Below are 18,395 nucleotides of genomic sequence, written 5' to 3'. Positions count from 1 at the left end.
GGTGGGATTGTGACACTGCCGAACAAAAAGTGGAATAATACTTGATAAAAAGATGAATGTAAATTAAGATGGTATCGCTGAAAATTTCATCTAGTCTTGCAAAAATCAAGCTGCCATACAACTCCATCAGCGGAAAAATAAAAAAGTTATAGCTCTCAGAATAAAGCGATGCGAGAATAATTATTTTTTCTATAAAATAGTTTTTAATGTGTAAAAGCTCTAAAACATTAAAAATACAATATAAATGTGGTATTGCTTTAACCATACTGACAAAAAGAATAAAGCTGCCTTATAAATGTTACCACACACGGAACCGCATAAAAAGAAAAACCCCAAAACAACATTTACTGAATTGCTGCTTTTGTTCATTCTGACTCTTAAAAATCAGAATAGAAAGCGATCAAAAAATGTCATGTGTCTAAAAATGGTGCCAATAAAAATATCAACTTGTCCCACAAAAAACAAGCTGTCACATGACTCTGTTGGCAGAAATATGGAAAAATTATAGCTCTCAAGATATGGTGATGCAAAAATAATTTTTGCAAAAAAAAGCGTCTTTTAGTGTGTAACAGCAGCCAAACAGAAAAATCAAATATAAATATGATATCGCTGTAACTTCACTTGCCCAAAGAATAAAGTTACCTAATCACAACTACCCCACGAAGAGCGACATAACAAATAAATAAAACCAATTTGTCATCTTCTGTTGATTTGTTCATTCTGCGTCTCAAAGATCGCAATGAGACTTGGCGCACACTTATCCCACGCTCTGCACTGAGCGTTTGCGCAGGGGTTTCCGTGTAAATCTCTGAAATATGTGATTCAGACAGAATTCTTGGCGGAAGATTCCCTGTAATGAGACAGATGGAGACAGTGTGGATGCCGTCTGGCCTATGATCCAGCGGTGTCCGTCTTTTTAGGCGTGCATAAAAACTCAGTCTGCCAAAGTTTTGTGCACTTCTGGAAAAAAGGACATTGCTAAACAAAGGCCAGATGGAGTCCAGAGAAACTCTGCTGCCTCATTCTAGTGAATGGATCCTTCGATGTTTCATCTGAAGCATGTCACTCTCAGATTTAGATGGAAACCAAAAAGTAAATGGTCAGAGTATAACACAGGATAAATTTGATCCCAAACATTATGTAAAATGTTCCCAATAAAATCTTTAACTCAATCGACATAAAAATTCCCCACTCACCTTCGTCACCTGTCAATGGAAATATAGGGGGCTTCCACATTACTGATATTACAAAGGCTCTAGAAAAGCAAAAGAGCTCCTCACCCTCCAAATTCAAATTTCCCCTCCTTCTAAACCCCACAGTATGCCTAAACCATATTTGGTGCCCACATGTATAGTATTTCTGTAGCGATAGGAGTCCGCCCAATTTACTAGTACGTGTCTCCACAAGAACGAGCTGGGCACAACGTACTGTTAACTATAACATAATGGTCACTACAATATACTGGTCACTACAATAGCAGTTTGCAATTTTCACTCAGCAACATCTGCTGCTGCTTGTTTCTGGAAAACATACATGAGTGAAAATCATCACTATACCTGTAGATAAATTCCCAAAGGGGTATAATTTTCAAAATGGGTCACTTGATGAGGGATTAAGCTTTTCTAACACTTAGGGGCTCTATATATGGAGTCTGCAAACTATTCTAGGGAAATCTGCACTCCAGGAGGCAAATAGCGCTACTTCCCTCCCGAGTCTGGCTAAGCAGCACTGTACAGCCACATATGGCGTTTCTCTACATTCATCAGAAATTGTGGGACAAATGGACTTAAAGTCTTCCTTCAACTTTAAATACTATGTTACTATGTTACTTTGTAAATTTTTGTGATATTTTTACCCATTTCCCAGTATGAAGCGATGAGAGCCCTCCTAATTTATTGGTGCATCTCTTCAAAAGCATGTGCTGGGCATACAGTACTGGTGACTGCAACTTACTAGTCACTACTATGTACTGGTCGCTACTGCATACTGGTCACTACAATGGCAGTTTGAAATTTTCACTCTGCAGCATTCATTGTTGCTTGTTTCTGGAAAATACCCATGAGTCAAAATCATCACTACACCTGTAGATAATTTTCCAAAGTTGTATAAAAATAGGGTCGCTTGAGTGGGATTCTTCTCTTCTAGCAATTAGGGGCTCTGTATATGGATTCTGCAAACTATTCTAGGAAAATTTGCTCTCCAGAAGGCAAATAGCACTCCGTCCCTCCCGTATCTCGCTGTGTGACTAAGCAGTACTGCACAGCCATATATAGTGTATTTATACATTAAGCAGAAATTGTAGAAAAAGGTTTGGAGCCATTTTTGCCCATTTCCCAGCCAGTGTGGGAAAACAAAATTTTGGTGATATAAATGTAATTATTTTTTTCTTCACTTTCCTATGGTATAAAACTCTGTGACACACCTCAGGTGTCAATATGATCACCGCACACCTAGATGAATCCATTGAGAGGTCTAGTTTGTAAAATGGTGTCTCTTATGGGGTTCTGCTGTTCTGGCACCTCAGGGGTTCTGCCAATGTGACATGGCACCCTCAAACCAGTCCAGCAAAATCTTAACTCCACTATGGCTCTTATTCCCTTCTGAGCTTTGCACTGTGTCTCAAAAGTAGTTTTTGACCACGTGTGGGGTTTCAGCGTATTCAGGGAAAATTGCACAACAAATTTTCGGGTCCATATTTTTCCTGTTACTTTTTTGAAAATTTAGGGGCTAAAATAACATTTTTGTGGGAAAAATTAGATTTTTTTTATTTTCACGACTCTACGTTACAAACTTCTGTGAAGGCCTGAGGGATTCAAGATGCTCCCGACACATCTAGATACATTCCTTGAGGAGTCTAGTTTCCAAAATGATGTGACTTCTGGGGGTTTCTACTGTTTAGGCATGCCAGGGGCTCTTCAAATGTGCTATGGCATCCACTAATTATTCCAGCAAATTTTGTATTAAAAAAATCAAATGGTGCTCATTCTCTTAGCCATTCCATGAGCCCAAACAGTGGTATTCATCCACATATGGGGTATCGGCAAGCTCATGAGAAATTGCACAGAATATTTTTGGATGCATTTTTTCTTTTTAGCCTTATGAAAATAAAAGGAATTGGGTCTAAATTAAAATTGTTGTGAAAAAAAGTTAAATGTTCATTTTTTCATTTTTTTCCTTCCATATTTCATTAATTCCTTTAACGCACCTGATGGGTTAATAAACTTCTTGTATGTGGTTTTGAGTACCTTGATGGGTTCAATTTTAGAATCTTTTCACTTTTGGGTATTTTTTGTCATATAGGCCCCTCAAGGTCACTTCAAATGTAATGTGGTCCCTAAAAAAAAGAATACGGTATGTATTTTTCATGGAATGTATTCAATACTCATTCCTCGCATCTTAAAAGATAAAGGCAATATAAAGTATTATGATGTCTGTGTATAATGCTATTTTGTAGCATAGTAATTAGCAGATTTAAATCTTCTGTAGCCATATATGGGAAATTCTAATACAGATGTTTAGCTGTAGAGATTTATCACCTGTGATTTAATTGATTTGTTTTCAATCAGGAAATTGGTGTGTGCACATGTTCAGATTGTTTTTAAATCTTGTAAGTTCACTTGGATGGTATCTTGACAAAGAGCGCTTGCTGCTCGAAATGTGTCAAAAAGATGCCTGTATTCTATTTTGTGAACACACAATTTTAATCTTTGCTTCATGTACCTTGGAAAATATAATGCAATTTTTTGTACTTCATCTGTGAGCTGGATTTTTCTGCCTTCTCTTTTGGATCTCACACCTTGCCTAGGTGCTATCTGTGCTCCAGAAGTGTGGAACTACCAGTGGTTAGCTGGATTTTTTTCTGTGGTTTTGACTAATGTATGAACTGCCCAGCTCAGTGAAAAGCACTGAACACAAAAATACTGAAGAAAAGCAGAAAACTGATCCGGAGTATAACTTGAATAACATGCTTGATGTAAAAGCATGTTCACACTGGCCATGGAAACAAACAAAATCAAAGAAAAGACAATCTGTGCATATACCCTAATGAAAATAAATAAGTAAAAGCAAGTGCATTAAATAATTAACATAGGTACTTAGTAAACACTGTTTTTGATCAAAAAAGCATAAAGCTGCCCCATCGCGACAAGGTGTACTCCATTGGGACAGTAACTACACTCTCTAATGTTAAAACCTACTTACTAGTGTGAATAGTGGCAGAGAGTCACCGGGTCACAGCCGGACATTCAGCCTTGAAAGGACTATGTATGAACAGTCATATGTTTCAAATAAATTCGATGAAAATCAAATTTGTTGACCAAATTTTAGCCACATTCTAAATTAGAATTTCAGCAGATTCTCTCATCACTAATGGACACTATTAACATTGTGATCTTGGCAAAGAACACTATGTATTAACGATTATAGTGTCATAAATATATGTTGAGCATAGCTTAATAAATCTTTAAAAAAATAAATGCTCAAAAATAGCATTGGTATGCATTACTTTACTCAATTAAGCCCTTTCTGCCATATGACGTACTATCCCGTCCATGTGCCCTGGGACTTAATTCCCAGGGGCGGGATAGTATGTCATAGTGATCAGCGGCGCTCACGTGGTGACATCCGACACTATGTGTCAAACACGATCGCAGTGTACTGGGGGTTTAGGGAAGCATCGGCAGGGAGGGGGCTTCCCTAAGACCCCCGCAGCAGTGCGACGTGTAGCGCTGCCACGGGGGCCTCCTTCCCTGCAGGTCCCCGGATCCAAAATAGCAGTGGGTACCTTCGGGGGCCTGCAGGGAGCTGGCTTCCTCATGCCTGCAAAGAGCAGGCACGAGGAAGCCTTCTGCACTGCCTGTGACAGATCGCTGATCTGTCACAGCGATCTGTGATGTGACAGATCAGCGATCTGTCATGTGACAGTGATGTCCCCCCTGGGACAATGTAATAAAGTTAAAAAAAACAAAAAGTGTAAAAATAATTTATAAAAAATCGCTAAATAAATAAAAAAAAAAATTCCCTAATAAATTCATTTTTTGGAAATAAAAAAAAACAATAAAAGTACACATATTTGGTATCGCCGCGTCCGTAACGACCCGCCCTATAAAACTGTCCCATTAGTTAATCCCCTTAGTGAACCCCTTAAAAAATAAAAATAAAAAACAAAGCAAAAAATAATGCTTTATTATCATAACGCCGAACAAAAGTGCAAAAACGCGCAATAACGCGCAATCAAAAAGACGGATATAAATAACCCACAAAAAACGAGCCACCATACAGCGTCATCAGCAAAAAAATAAAAAAGTTATAGCTCACAGAATAAACCGATGCAAAAATAATTTTTTTTTATATAAAATTGTTTTCATTGCATAAAAGCGCCAAAACATGAAAATTGACATAAATGAGGTATAGCTGTAACCGTACTGACCTGAAGAATAAAACCGCCTTATCAATTTTACCGCACATGGAACGGTGTAAGCACACCCCCAAAAGAAATTCTTGAAATGCTTGTTTTCGTTCATTCTGCATCCAAAAAATCGGAATAAAAAGCGATCAAAAAATGTCACTTGCCCGAAAATGGTACCAATAAAAACGTCAACTCATCCCACAAAAAATAAGACCTCACATGACTCTGTGGGTCAAAATATCGAAAAATTATAGCTCTCAAAATGTGACTATTTTTACAATAAAAAGCGTCTTTTAGCGTATGACAGCTGCCAAACATAAATACCCGCCATAAATAGTAAATCAAACCCCCCCTTTATCGCCCCTTAGTTAGGGAAAAATAATAAAATTAAAAAAATGTAGTTACTTCCATTTTCCTATTAGGGTTAGGGTTAGGCTGAGATTAGGGTTAGGGGTGTATTGGGGTTAGGATTGGAGTTAGAATTGGGGGGTTTCCACTGTTTGGGCACATCAGGTGCTCTCCAAACGCAGCATGGAGTCTGATCTCAATTCCAGCCAATTCTGCATTGAAAAAGTCAAATGGTGCTCCTTCCCTTCCAAGCTCTGCCATGTGCCCAAACAGTGTTTTACCCCCACATATTGGGTATCAGCCTACTCAGGACAAATTGCAAAACAACTTTTGGGGTCCAATTTCTCCTGTTACCCTTAAGAAAATAAAAAATTGGGGGCAAAAATATCATTTTTGCGGAAAAAAATTTGATTTTTTATTTTCACGCCCGGCCGTTATAAACTTCTGTGAAGCACTTGGGGGTTCAAAGTGCTCACCACACATCTAGATAAGTTCCGTGGGGGGGTCTAGTTTCCAAAATGGGGTCACTTGTGGGGAGTTTGAACAGTTTAGGCACATCAGAGGCTCTCCAAACGTGACATTACACCCGCAGACCATTCCATCAAATTCTGCATTCCAAAACGTCACTACTTCCCTTCCGAGCCCCGACGTGTCCCCATACAGTAGTTTTCTCCCACATATGGGGTATCAGCATACTCAAGACAAATTGGACAACAACTTTTGGTGTCCAATTTCTTCTGTTACCCTTGGGAAAATAAAAAAATTGGGGACTAAATGATCATGTTTGTGGAAAAAGTATGATTTTTTTATTTTCACGCCCGAGCGTTATAAACTTCTGTGAAGCACTGGGGGGTTCAAAGTGCTCACCACACATCTAGATAAGTTCCTTGGGGGGTCTAGTTTCCAAAATGGGGTCACTTGTGGGGGGTTTCCACTGTTTAGATACATCAGGGGCTCTCCAAAGGCAACATGACACCCGCAGACCATTGCATCATAGTCTTCATTCCAAAATGTTACTACTTTCCTTCTGAGCCCTGACGTGTGCCCATACAGTAGTTTTAATGCAATATACTAAAGTAACAGAAAAGCGCAATAGGGTCTTATCCGAGTTAATATTAAAAGATTAAAAGAAATTCACACACCTATTTGTAGGAGAGATCAAGCACATAGGATTCGCAGTCAGCTGCTGCACGTCCAAAGGTCAAACCGAGTGACCGCTGATACATCAATTCTTATGGAAATAATTTATGGACTTCCATGCGCTGCTTGACAAAATACAGAATCCCACTTAATGACAAACATCCCCTGAGGAAGAAGGAGTCCTTACTTCGAAACGCGTTGGGAATAAATGATTAATCTTTCACCGTAAGTGGGATTCTGCATTTTGTCAAGCAGTGCATGGAAGTCCATAAATTATTTCCATAAGAATTGACATACAGTAGTTTTCTCCCACACATGGGGTATCAGCGTACTCAGGACAAATTGGACAACAACTTTTGGGGTCGAATTTCTCCTGTTACCATTGGGAAAATAAAAAAATTGGGAACTACAAGATCATGTTTGTGGAAAAAATATGATTTTTTTATTCCCCCTGGCATTATAAACTTCTGTAAAGCCCTTGGAGGTTCAAAGTGCTCACCACACATCTACAAAAGTTCCATGGGGGGTCTAGTTTTCAAAAAGGTGTCATTTGTGGGGGATTTCCACTGTTTAGGCACATCAGGGGCTTTCAAAACGTGGCATGGCTTCCAATCCCAATTCCAGCCAAAAAAGTCAAATGGTGCTGCTTCCCTTCCGAGCTCTGTCATGCGCCCAAATAGTGGTTTACCCCCACATATGGGGTATCAGCGTACTCAGGAAAAATTGCACAATAACTTTTGGGGTCCTGTTACCCTTGGAAAAATAAAAATTGAGGGTGAAAAGATCATTTTTGTGGAAAAATATGATTTTTTAATTGTACGGCTGTACGTTATAAACTTCTGTGAAGCCCTTGGGGGTTCAAAGTTCTCACCACATATCTAGATAAGTTCCTTGGGGGGTCTAGTTTCCAAAATGGGGTTAATTTTGGGGGGTTTCCACTGTTTAGGTACATCAGGTGCTCTCCAAACATGACATGGCGTCTGATCTGAATTTCAGCCAATTTTGCATTGAAAAAGTCAAACGGCGCTCCTTCCCTTCTGAGCTCTGCCATACCCCGAAACAGTGGTTCCCCCCCACATATCAGGTATCAGAGTACTCAGGACAAATTGCACAATAACTTTTACAGTCCAATTTCTCCTGTTACCCTTGGTAAAATAGAAAAAATTGGACCTGAAGAAATTTTTTTGTGAAAAAAAGTTAAATGTTAATTTTTTTTAAATATTCAAAAAATTCCTGTGACGCACCTGAAGGGTTAATAAACTCCTTGAATGTGGTTTTAAGCAGCACCTTAAGGGGTGCAGTTTTTAGAATGGTGTCAGTTTGGGGTATTTTCTATCATATAGACCCCTCAAAGTGACTTCAAATGTGATGTGGTCCGTAAAAATAAAATGGTGTTGCAAAAATGAGAAATCGCTGGTCAACTTTTAACCCTTTATAACTTCCTAACAAAGAAAAATTTTGGTTCCAAAATTGTACTGATGTAAAGTAAACATATGTGAAATGTTATTTATTAATTTTTTTGTGTGCCATATCTCTGTGATTTAAGGGCATAAAAATTCAAGGCTGGAAAATTGCAACATTTTCAAAATTTTCACCAAATTTCCGTTTTTTTCACAAATAAACGCAAGGTATTTGAATGAAATTTTACCACTAACATGAAGTACAATATGTCATGAGAAAACATTGTCAGAATCACCAGGATCCATGGAAGCGTTTCAGAGTTATTGCCTCATAAAGGGACAGTGGTCAGAATTGTAAAAATTGGCCCGGTCATGAACGTGCAAACCACCCTTGGTGGTTAAGGGGTTAAAGAAGGGCAAATTTGCTTACTTGAGAGTAATTGAATTTAATTAGTATCTTGCATAAATCACTAATACTTAACCATTAATACCACTAATACCTCACTGTTCACCTCTCCTGCTGCCCCGCATTCTGCACGTTTTCCACAGGCCCTTTTCTTTCTGCTATTACGAGCCGCATGTCCAGCCTTTTCATTGAAGGTAAGGATGCCTTGATGTCACAATGCATAATTACAGTGCAGAGGGATGTCTGAGGTCTCGTTGTGGCTGGATGTAATGGCCTGAGATACATAACAGCAGAAAAAGGAAGCCCTGTAAAAGGAATAGTGGGCAAAGGCCCACCGGAGTGGTGAGGTATTAGTATTGATTTTTTTTACATCCTACTTTTATTCTGCTCTGGAGGATGGAGAGACTTCAGAGCATAATATAAAGAACATTCAATTTGTGAAGAATAGGTTTTTTGCAAATCTAATTTCCCAGGAATACCTGAGCAATTTGGAGAATTAGTATCTCCAATCCCACGAGATCCGCTAGTCTCTAGTATTAAACTTTATTGGGAGGGTTTACAATTACCACTATGAATGAATGAAGTGACAAGCTTTAGACCTAAAATTATATACTATAAAGCCGCCATATATAACTTAGTGTACTCCACCCATATGACCCATGCAGGATCTTCTATATTTGGATGTATGTCTGGATTCTATATCTGGTTAAGGAGGTGTCTTCCATCACAAGTGATGCCACGAGACATAAGATTTAGAAAATCATGGCATAAGTATTTTATTTTAATCGATTTTTCACTAATGTTTCTGTATTACACCAACCAACTTGTATAAAATGTTTTTAAAAGTTGCAAAATTTTTGCACAATGACAGTTTTCACATCGTTTTGCCCAGCTCTGCCAAAATGAGCGGAGCTGGGGCATAACATGGGCTTTTTAACCCCTGCTCGTCACATTTATGGTGAGCAGTGGCATACCTTATGCACATGGAGGAAAAAGCCTCTTCATGCCTTGACTAAATCATTAAGAGGCATGAGTCTTTTAATGATTCAGGTTTCTCACACACCACCCCTCATCCTCATCAAAACTGGCATTAAAAACACCTACTTTGTTGAATCGGGGCCTAAGGGTTCCAACATGAGAGCAGGTTCTTGATACATCATCAATACTACTGACAATATTACATTGATGAAGCCAATGTATTAAAGGCAGGCAGATGTCTCACCATAAGTCTTCATCTGTGAAACGTCTATTCATCTATGGCCATTAATTAACAGCTCCGCGCTTGCTCTGGAGGAGGTATTGGAACTTTGAAAAGATTTCGGTTCAGTGTACAGTCTGATATTAAGATTCAGTTTTTAAAAGGACTGTACATAATTATATTCACACTATTTGTAGATATTACAAATAGGTTATATGTGTACTTTTTGTTATTATACGCTAAAGCAGTCAACGTGTTAGACAATAAACTGTATTTTAGCTAATTAACATCTTTATAGTCAATTACCAGTACTTACCGTAAGTAATTTCTCAGTCTTCTTTTTTACAACGTACATTAATTACAGCTTTTTACTTTTCTCATTACTCAATAACATCTTTAATACCTGCACCTGACAAAAAGTTTTTGGAAACCTTACCTGTACAATCAGGAAGTGATGACAGTGAAGTTTCTACCTTTCTGGCAATGATATCATCGTTCTAAAAATTTATAGCCATATTTTTACTATTTCAATAAAAAAAAGAATGTATAATTTGTTTTCAGGCGAGACACTTCGTATAACCAGATATTATATAGAATGCTTCCCACCTGGGCATATAAATTTCAGCCAATTAAATGTGACTTAATATGAAATGTATATTACATAGCTGCTTATTCAGAGTAATTGATTACAACAATTAATTATTGTCGTTGCTAAAAATCTGACAGAATTTAATTTTTATAGGGTTGCCTAGCTAATATTTAAAGAAATACTTTTAATGAAAGTCTGATGATTACTCACTTCTTGACATAGTAAAAATATGACTAAAGGCTGTTTTTTTAAACTTGGAGCATATCTGAATGATAATCATGCTCAAACATTTCTATACATTGATTTAATATTTAAATTTAACTTTTAAGTTTTTCTCTGAGATGGTCCAGCATATCAGAGAAACCCCTGTCCCACTCAGCTCTACCTATTTTGGTGGAGCTGGGAGAAACTGGCATGCAAACTTTGTGTTGAGCAAATAATGTTTCCACTTTCAAAGCTATTTACCGTATATACTTGTATATAAGCCAAGTTTTTCAGCCCTCTTTTTTGGCTGAAAAGACCCCCTCGACTTATACACAAGTCACGGTCCCTGCAATTAAAAAAAAAATTACATACTCACCTCTCCTCGCTGGGGGCCAGAAGCCTGTGTTCTGAGCAGGCGAGGATACCAACGCGCTTTGGGAGTCAAGTGCCGGTGTTGCCTCTTGCTCAGGCCCCCGGCACTGGCTATATTCACCTGTCCGCATTCCACCGCTGTGCACCACTCTGTCTTCTGGGTCCTCTGACTGTGACATTCAGATCAGAGGGCGCGATGACGTGGTTAGTGTGCGTCCTCTGCCTGAACAGTCACTGACAGAAGACCTGGAAGACAGAGCGGCACACAGTGGTGGAATGAGGACAGGTGAATATAGCCAGTGCCAGGGGCCTGAGCAAGTGGCGATACCGACACCTGACCCCCATAGCACGCCAGTGTCCCCGCCTGTTCAGGACACCGGCACCTGGCATCCAGCGACGAGAGGTGAGTATGTCATGTTCTTTTTTTCTAATCGCAGCAGCAACATTATTACATGGGGCATACTGTATTAAAGAGCACGTTATGGGACCACAATGAACCTTTGTGCAGCATAAAATGTGGCATATTGTATTATGGAGCACATTATGGGGCCACAGTTAACCTTTGTGCAACATTATATGGGGCATATTGTATTATAGAGCACGTTATGGGGCCACAATTAACCTTTGTGCAGCATTATATGGGGCATATTGTATTATGGAGCACGTTATGGGGCCACAATTAACCTTTGTACAGCATTATATGGGGCATATTGTATTATGGAGCACATTATGGGGCCACAATTAACCTTTGTGCAGCATTATATGGGGCATATTTTTCAGAGGAGCATCTTATGGGGCCAACATTATCCTTTGTGCAGCATTATATGTGGCATATTTTAATATGGAGCATCTTATGGGGCCATCATCAGCCTTTATGGAGCATTATATGTGACATATTTTGTATAGAGCATCTTATGGGGCCCATCATCAACCTTTATGGAGCATCTTATGGGGCCCATCATCAACCTTTATGGAGCATCTTATGGGGCCCATCATGAACTGTATGATGAATTATATGGGGCTTCTGATTCAATATGGATATTCAAAAACATTTAACCTACTGATGTCTCAATTATTTTTACTTTTATAAGGATTTATTTTTATTTTTTAAATTTACAAGTAGCTGCTGCATTTCCCACCCTCGGCTTATACTCAAGTCAATAAGTTTTCCTAGTTTTTTAGTTTTTTTAGGGGCCTCGGCTTATACTCAGGTCGGCGTATACTCGATTATATACGGTACTCCAAAATTGTTTGCCTTGATGAACCAGGGCCACAGCTTGAAGTGCCAGCTGCCCTGACCAGATTCTGCCAAACTGGTCCAAGTGGTTGATAGAGCTCTCTCTTGCTCTCTTGTGTACTATGGGAGAGACTTGCCAACCAACTAGAGCAGTGTGGACAGATGGTAGCCAGGGATTATTTCAGGAGACAAGCCTAGTTCAGTGCACCAGACTTTTTAAAAATAATTTGTGAATTTTCATTACTTTTAAGGTTGCTGCTTCCAGTGAAAAAAAAATATTTAAAAAATCTAATTGATATGGTGTGATGATCACACTAGAGCACATTTCATTACAGGTATAGCATTTTTATAAGAGCTGGCCCTTAAAATAAGTAATGCATCTAAATGATCATCATGACGCCAAACCCACACCGAAGAGCAAGTGGTGACTATGTGCCATAACTTGCTAAGAATGCTTTGTTTACAATAATCCATTGTATTTTTCTGAAAGCAGTAAGATGTTAATTGTAATTGTACTTGTTTTTTCAGTTAAACCCATTGTATTACAGTGGCATGTAAAAGTTTGGGCAACCCTAGTCAAAATTAGTTATTGTGAAAAGTTAAGCAAGTTGAAGATGAAATGTTTAGAGATGAGCGAAACCGTACACAGACCTCAAACATGGACTTCTCCAAGAAGTCTGTGTTACTATTCGGGTTCGGCAGCCCGAGCAAAGTTTGTTGAAAGGGTGCAGGGCAACCAATAAGCAAGCTTTACTGTGTGGGCCCTCCTGGCTCAATCACAGCCATGTTCAGTATTTGCTTGGATATGATTTACCGACACACACTGTGTGAAAAAAAAGTGTGGTCCCCTCTATATTTGATAACCAGTGCAGGCAAAACTGGCAACTGCGGCGCTGTGGCTGCAGCCCCCCCAGCTGTCCATTTTGTCTTACCTGCTTATCAAAAATAGAGTGGTCCCCATGCCATTTATTTTAATTATTTAAATAAATAATTTAAAGAACTGTGTGGGGTCCCCCCATTTTTGATAACCAGCCAAGCTAAAGCAGACAACCATGGCCTGGTATTCTCAGACTGGGAAGGGGCCATGGATAGTGGCCCTCCAAAGCCTAAAAATAGGTTTGCAACTGCCTCAAAAAAGGCACATTCATTAGATGTGTCAATTCTGGTGCTTTGCCCCGCTCTTCCTACTTGCCCTGGTGTGGTGGCAAGTGGGGTAATAGTTGTGGAGTTCATATTAGCTGTGTTATGGCTGCTGACATCAAGTCCAGGGGTTAGTACTGGAGAGAGAGGTGCCTATCAGACACCTCCATTACTGACTTCATACTCAAATTTAATAAAGATAGAGATGGAGTATAGTCCTTTAATTGAAATAAACACACAGAATCTTTTATATGAAATTAAAACTCCCCGACACTCTTAAACTCATTTATTCAACAAAAATAAAAATGAAAAAAGCAAATTTATACTCACCTTTCTGGCGATAATCCATTAATGGCCATGTCCCACAATGATCTGGATGGTTTGGGGAGTGATCATATTAGTGATGCGACCACTCTCCCTGCCAGCAGGAACACACTGAGCAGAGCATGAGAACTCAGCTCAAGTGATCAGTGGTAACCTTAATGATGTCACCGCCGGTCACAGGCTATGGGACATGTCATGGCCATGGCCAATAACGTATTATCGGTGGAAAGGTAAGCATAATTTTACTTTTTTATTTTAATTTTTGTTGAATAAATGGGTAAAAGAGGGTTGGAGAATTTTTATATGAAATAAAGGAGTCTGCTAGCTGCTTTCCACGCATTTCTTTACCGGTTCATAATTTTATGGCGATCTATATCTAGAAATGGACAAAATGTAATGCAAATTGATTTAATGAACATTCGCAGTTTCACTTTACCATGTGGCAGTCGTGGTACAGGGCCTCATCTTGTAAACATTTTTTTAATCCAATCCACTTGACAAATTCGCCCCAAAATTTGAGGAATGGGTAATTTGCGCAAATGCTGCATTCCTTGGAAGTGGTACTTTTTATCAGGCTCCCTCTCCAGATTCAAACTTTGATTCACTGTACTCCAAGTACACCAACATGTAATGGAGCCCAGAAGGGAGAGCGGCTCGCTGTGTGGGCAGGTCCATAAGCGGCAGGCATAGGAAAAAAAAACCTTGCATGGCAACGGTGAGGTGAATGGCTTCCCGTGGCCACCACAGCCCCCCCGCCTTGTCAACCAATGCACACAAGGCAATACACAGGATCGTTTGGGAGAGGGGCAAGGACGTTGGCACCTATGCGGCACCTCAGGCTTTCCATGATTTCCTTTAGTGGTTCATAATTTACGGTAATCTGTAGCCAGATTCAAATTGACTGATTTTATGACCATTTGCAGTGTCACTGGAGCTAGAAGTCTATTTTTATTATGAAGCTAGAAATCATCACAAATAAAAAAAAACATAAATCCAAAACCACTTAAATAAACCAAATCACCAGCAAAACTTAACAAATACTCCCTCCATTTTTACATTATATACAAGCCAGACTTTTTTTACACTATTTAGGCTAGTTTCACACTTGCTTTTTTTTGCAGCGCGTTTTTCCCACAAAAAAACGCATTGAAAAAACGCATACATAAGCATACAACTGCTGCGTATTTTTTTGAGCATGCATGAAAAAAACGCAGCGTTTTTATGCGTTTTTAGCGCGTTTTTACCGCGTTTGCGTTTTTTTCCAACATTTTTAGGTGGCCCCTCACACTACCCAAACCATGACTTTACTAACCCTAACCCTGACCCTAACCCTAACCCTAACCCTGACCCTAACCCTAACCATAACCCTGACCCTAACCCTTAACCAAATCATACTTAACCCTAACCCAAACCCTAAACCCTAACTAACCCTAACCCTAACCCTAACCCTGACCCTAACCCTAACCCTGACCCTAACCCTAACCCTAACCCTGACCCTAACCCTTAACAAAACCATACTTAACCCTAACCCTGACCCTAACCCTAACCCTAACCCTAACCCTGACCCTGACCCTAACCCTTAACCAAACCATACTTAACCCTAATCCTGACCCTAACCCTGACCCTAACCCTAACCCTAACCCTGACCCTAACCCTTAACAAAACCATACTAACCCTAATCCTGACCCTAACCCTGACCCTAATCCTTAACAAAACCATACTTAACCCTAATCCTGACCCTAACCCTGACCCTAACCCTAACCCTAACCCTGACCCTAACCCTAACCCTAACCCTAACCCTGACCCTAACCCTTAACAAAACCATACTTAACCCTAATCCTGACCCTAACCATGACCCTAATCCTTAACAAAACCATACTTAACCCTAACCCTGACCCAAACCCCAACCCTGACCCTGACCATAACCCTAACCCTAAACCCCCTTAACTAACCCTAACTCTAACCCAAACCCCTAAATTCCATGGTTTTAAAAAAAAAATGCATATGCAAAAAAACGCATACATGAGCATGCCAGTGCGCACATATGCGCATCCATAGGCTATAATGGCCATTTTTAGAGCAAAACGTGCGCATATGTGCGCATGCGCTTTTTTGCAGGGCCAAAAAATGCAACATGCTGCGTCTGGAAAATCCCAACGCACACCCCAAAAAAACGCAGCGCATGAAAATCGCATACATGCGCTTACCAGCGCGCAGGTATGCGCACCCATGTTAAATATAGGGGAAAAAACGCATGCGCAGGTGTGCGTTTTTTTCCAGCGCTAAAAAACGCAAATGTGAAACCAGCCTTACAATTTCCCTTCTACCACTCCTGATTCCACTGGAACCCATTCATAATACCCATTCATAAACATAACACCCCCCACACACAGCACAAAACAGCATAGAAAACAACACATTTTTTTCTTTAAAACACACTATCCCTATCCTTAACTCACTACCTAAACTCACCACCCCGATCCAGCTCTGGCCATTGAGTTCAGGACACTTTTCTGAGCTTGGATCAGACCTGAAAAGTTTTGCCCCAGATGGGCCTGGGCCAGGCCAGACCAGTCCTTATAACACCCAAAACAACCACCCCATCCCACCCAAACACACCTCCACACCTAAGGCTGGAGTCACACACGAGGTAGAAAAATATGGACCATATTTTACGTCCGTAATACGCATAAATGGTCCCTAAATAGTGCTCCGTATGTCATCCGTTGTCAGGGTGTGGCCGCGTATTTTTCTCATGTAAACATCCGTATGTAATCCGTATGGCATCCGTATACCGTTTTTTCTCGCAACTTTGCAAAATGGACATTTAACGGTTTTGAGGCCTGCACATAATTTAAATCATCAGCACCAACCCTATTTATTGCCTCAACATCAGGTGGCAGCCTCCAATCTGCCCATTTTTGGTGCTCTGCTTGTGTGGGTGTCTTGCTGGTTGTTAGCAAACATGTCTGACACACTTCAGTTCACCCCAACTGACCGTGTTCTCTTCAACTGGGTTTTGTCCAGGCGCTTTGGCCAGCCATACCCAGTGATTATGGATCCGAGGAGGAGGAGACGCATGTGGGTGCATCCGCATTTGAGACAATGCCTGAATAAAGGCCATTTTCACAGGCTTTATGCAGCTCTGAGGACACATCCTGAGAAGTTTTTTCTCTATTGTCAGATGACCGTTTCTACCTTTGATGCTTTGTTGGACACAGTGCGCCCAGGGATCACCTTCCAGGACATCCAGATGCGCAAATGTATCTCTGCGGAGGAGCGCCTTCTCCTTACGTTACGATATGTATTTCTCAGCTACAGAATGTATGTAGATGATTATTTTCTCAACTAATTCTCTTACTCAGTAACCCCTTTTTGGCCAAGAAACATTAGATATTGGTACCAAATATATGCTCTGAAACTTAGAACACTTTGATGTATTATTCCACATTACATAGCCGTGGGACATGTGTATATGTATTGTTCGCCTAGCTTCTTACTTACACACTGTTCTGGTGATCTATATGTAAAGTGTGCATCCTTGAGCATGTATTTTAATGTATATATTTTCTACATTTGTTTAATTGTAGGTTCCTCTCAACTGGCCTTTCTTATGCAGCACTCCATCTGGAGTTTTTGATTGGGCGATCGTCAATATCTGGCATCGTTCGTGCTACATGTTCGGAAATCTGGTTCAGAGTTCATCATCTGGTCATGCCAGAGCCCAAGATGGTAGACTGGTTGAGGATTGCCAGGGGATTTGAGTTGCACTGCCAATTCCCCAATTGTATTGGAGCCCTGGATGGGAAGCACATCCGTGTGTGTAAGCCGCCGAACTCAGGGTACCAATTCTATAATTATAAACAATATTTTTCTGTAGTTTTGTTGGCTCTGGTTAACAGCAACTACAGGTTTATAATTGTAGACATTGGGGCTTATGGACGAACTGGAGACTCTAGAGTCTTCTGTTCTTCCATTATGGGTCGGCGGCTGCGCAATAACCTGTTGGAGCTACCACCACGTCAGCTGCCAGGCTCAAATCAAGAAGCGGTGCCTTATGTCCTCATGGGGGATGAAGCCTTCCAATTGACCAGGCATGTCATGAGGCCATACCCGCGTAGAAACCTTGACCACCGGCGCAGGATTTTTAATGTGCGCCTTTCACGTACCCAAAGACTGGTGGAGTGCGCCTTCAGCATTCTTCGTGCCAAATGGCGTGTCCTCCAGTCTGCCATTCAGCTGAGTGAAGCCAACATCACTGAGGTCATCAAAGCTTGTGTGGTCCTCCATAACTTCACTAGACTGCATGATTGCTCCTCATCTGATGTGACTGAAGGTGTGGTGGACAATGGGGATAGGCCTACCCCACATGTGCTCCCTTTACGGCGTTCTCGCTCAGGACTCAAAGTACGTGATGTGTTCACCCAGTATTTTGTTTCACCTCATGGTTTTACTACCTGGCAAGATCAGGCTGTATCTATGTTGTGATGTTCTTATGTGTGTGTATATAATTTTTTTTTGTTTGGTCTTCTCTGATTTGTGTTGTCTGTTTATATGTGATAAAGTTGACTTACTTATTCGAATGCCTAAAATAATTCAGGAAGAAGGCCAAAGATGCATTTTCAAAGGT

The sequence above is a fragment of the Dendrobates tinctorius genome, unplaced genomic scaffold (genome assembly GCF_039654945.1).
Source record: "Dendrobates tinctorius isolate UK_male_01 unplaced genomic scaffold, ASM3965494v1 ptg000105l, whole genome shotgun sequence".
Taxonomy (NCBI): domain Eukaryota; kingdom Metazoa; phylum Chordata; class Amphibia; order Anura; family Dendrobatidae; genus Dendrobates; species Dendrobates tinctorius.
Note: the sequence above shows the minus strand (reverse complement) of the source record.